Raw genomic sequence first — 3678 nt, forward strand, 5'->3', positions numbered from 1 at the left:
GCAGTGTGCTCCCCCCTGGCTCGCGGGTGCTCCCTCCCTGCTCGTGGATGCTTCCCCCTGGCTCGCGGGTTCTCCCTACCTGCTTATAGGTGCTCCCTCCCGGCCCACAGGTGATCCCTCCCGGCCCGTGGGTGGTCCCTCCCTGCTCGTGGGTGCTTCCCCCTTGGCACATGGATTCCCCCTCCCTGCTCATGGGTGCTCCCTCCCTGCTCACGGGTGATCCCTCCCAGTTTGCGGGTGCTTCCCCCTGGCACGCGGGTTCTCCCTCCTGGCCCACAGGTGCTCCCTCCCTGCTCGCAGGTCCCCCCCCCCGGCACGCGGCATGCTCCCCCCTGGCTTGCGGGTGCTCCCTCCCTGCCTGTGGGTTCTCCCTCCCGGCACGCGGGAGCTCCCTCCCTGCTCGCGGGTGTTTCCCTCTCAGCTCACAGGTGCTCCCCCTGGCACGCGGCGTGCTCCCCCCGGCTCATGGGTGCCCCCTCCCTGCCCACGGGTGCTCCCTCCTTGCCCATGGGTTCTCCCTCCCTGCTCGCGGGTGCTTCCCTCCCCCCCCCCACCCCGGGCAGGTGCTCCCGGAGTGTCAGGTGGCCCTGGCGGGTCAGAGCGTGAGGGTCTCAGGGCAGGGCCTGCGAGTATGTCCTCAGGAGAAGGTTGCTTGGGTGGTGGGTTGATGAAGGACAGCTGGACGGACAGATGCATGGCTGGCTGGCTAGCTGGGCCATCGGGAGGACGGGCGTCACCTGGCTGGTACGTGGGGGGGGATGCCGCCCTCTCTGGGGATGGGCCAGGCGTTGTGGCGGGTGGAGAAGCAGAACCGGGGGCTGGAAAGTGTGGCGCTGGAAGGCGAAGACGAGCTTTAGAAGCCTTTGCCATAAATGCATTTCCCGGTTGCCTCTTGGGCCAGATCAGATGGATTTTTTTTTAAAGGAAAATGCGCAGTTGCTGCAAAACTTCATATTTCTGGTTGAGCCGGTTGCTGTCGCCAGTACGTGTAATGGAAGGAGGAGGCGCCCTCACGTCAGGGGCGGCTCCCGGGGGTGGGAGCGCTGCAGGGTGACCTGGAGCCAACCTGGGCTCGTCCGGGTTTCCTCGTTGTGGGGATGACAGGAGGGGCTCAGTCAGGGCTTGGTGGGAAGGGACTGGAGCCCTGTGCCCCAGCCCTGGGCTCTGCCCCTCGTCCGAGATCCAGTCTAACCCTCCGGACGACCTTTCGGGCAGGTTGTGTGAACCCCATTGTACAGATGCGGAAACTGAGACCTGGGGCAAGGTGCCCACGCGGGCTGCGAGGTCAGGGGTCTGCCTCCCTCGCGGCGGCTCTTCCTGCTGTCCGCTCCTCTCAGTCTCTCTGCCACACCCCAGCTCCTGGTCTGGGTGAGCGCCTCGGGCCCCGGGACAAGGCAAGGACGGGGGACAGACGGGCAGAGGTGTGCACAGCCCCCTGGCCCTGCTGGTGACCCTGAGCCTGGGCGTGTGGTGGGGTGTTGGCAGGGGTCGCCGGGGTCTCAGCGGCCCGGGTTCTGTGAGAGCAGGAGCCCCTTCTTTGTCCCGGTCTCCGGGGTGGGGGTCCGAGGGAGTCCAGCTAAGGCCTGTCTAAACAGCAAGGGCCCAGGAGAACCAGACCTCCCTCCTGGCACGGGAAGGAGGAAGAGTTCCTGTCACGAGCTAGAGGCCATGGGGACGGAGCAGACTGGCCGCACCCACGGGGGGACCCCGTGCTCGGAACGCCCTGGCACGTCCTCCCCAGGAGACCTGGTATTCCGGCCGGTCTTTGCCCAGAGGAGGCAGCCCAGCCCCCGGCTTGTTGTTAGCACCCCCCGCCTGGCCCCGCGAGTTCAGGTTGGCTGGCTTGGGCTCGGGCGGTCCACGCGGCGGCCCCCTGCACGTCCGAGGCGTTGGCGGGTCGCGGCTCACGCCGGGGGGTCTGAGGCGCAGGGAGCAGGGCCACTTTCGTCCTGTCCTCTCAGTGGAAAGGAGAGCCGGGTCCCTCTGCTTAGTCACAGACGGCTGACCGCGAGGCCGGTTGTCCAGGAGGGGACGGATCGCGGCAGGCACCCGTCCCTTAGCGCTCTGCTCTGCCCTCCTGGGCGGCCAGGGCTGGGGTCGGCCTGGGCCCCCTTGTCCCTGGAGGTGACTGAGGAGCAGGGGGCCACTCCAGCGGTGCCCTCCTGCTGCTGGGCCCGCGGTCCAGCCCCCTCTCGGGCAGCCCCAGGAAAGGCTGAGAGGGCCCCTGGTTCCCTGCTGAGACCCACATCGGGCCACCTCCCCTGCCACCCCCTGACAACCGTCCGTGCCCGGCGGCCAGATGAGTCCCAGGCCCCCGGCCTCCTGCTGTCCCTGGTCGAGGGAGCGTCCAGCTGTGCCGGCTGGAAGAGGTGTCAGCGGGTTCAGAGAAAAGGCGGGAACAGGCTGTGGGCACGGGGGCCTCTCTCACAGGTCAGCCAGGCTGGTGGCCGCGAGCCCCACGGCTCCGCTCAGGGAGAGGGTACAGCCGAGGGGCTGCCAGGGTGGCCGGCGTGCGGCTGACTCGTGCGGTCAGCTGTGTTGTGTGTTAACTGGAACTCTAAGATTTTACGTTATTTGTTTTATTTTGTAAAGGTTTCTTTCTTTCTTTTAGGGAGAGACAGCACAAGCGGGAGGGGTGGAGGGAGGGAGAGAGAGAGAGAGTCCCAAGCAGACTCCACGCCGAGCGCAGAGCCCGATGCGGGGCTCGATCTCACCACCCTGAGATCCTGACCTGAGCCAAAACCAAGAGTCAGACGTTTCACCAACTGAGCCACCCAGGCGCCCCTGAAACTATAAAATTTTTAAAAAGGAGGAAAAGTCAGTTAGGAAAGTCGGCCACCTTGTCACTGTCCGCCCACGGGGGGTGGGCTTGTGGCGGTATGTGCCCGAGACACAGGCGGACAGGATGAGCCCGTGCACGTGCGTGGAGAAATCGCAGCACGTGATGTTGGGAGCAGAACTCGTGGAAGGACACAGTGTGACCGTGGACGTGCTCTGGGTGACAGGTGACTTGTGCTTGTCTGGACGCAGTATGACAGCGTGTGAATCCTGAGTGACAGGTGACAGGTCACATGTTAGCGGAGTTGCTCCCACCTGTGGGGAGGCGGCATCCGGGCAGGAGACGACTGGGGGTGATGGCCGCGATGATACTTGGGGGGGCAGTATCTGGGGCAATGCCAAGGGCAGGGGGTTAGGGTGATGCTTGGCAGTGGGAGTGTCCAGTGGGCTGGGGGGCAATGTTGGGGGCCTGATGTCCATGGGTGACGTCTGGGGGGTGATGCTGGGGGGGCAGTGTTGGGGGCTTTATGTCGGGGTGATGCTGGGGGGCGATGTGGGGGGCAATGTTGGAGGCTTGATGTCCGGGGGTGATCAGAGGGTGATGCTGGGGGCTTGATGTCCCGGGCTGATGTCCGGGGGTGATGCTGGGGGCAGTGTTGGGGGCGATCGGGGGGAGATGCTGGGGGCTTGATGTCTGGGGCTGATGTCCGGGGGCGATGCTGGGGGCGATGTTGGGGGCGATCGTGGGGAGATGCTGGGGGCTTGATGTCTGGGGCTGATGTCCGGGGGTGATGCTGGGGGGGGGTGTGGGGGGGGGGGGGGGGGGGGGATGGGGGGGGCGTGGTGGGGGGGGCTGATGTCCGGGGGTGATGCTGGGGGCGATGTTGGGGTGATTGGGGG

This window comes from Phoca vitulina, unplaced genomic scaffold (assembly GCF_004348235.1).
Source record: "Phoca vitulina isolate PV1807 unplaced genomic scaffold, GSC_HSeal_1.0 scaffold56, whole genome shotgun sequence".
Taxonomy (NCBI): domain Eukaryota; kingdom Metazoa; phylum Chordata; class Mammalia; order Carnivora; family Phocidae; genus Phoca; species Phoca vitulina.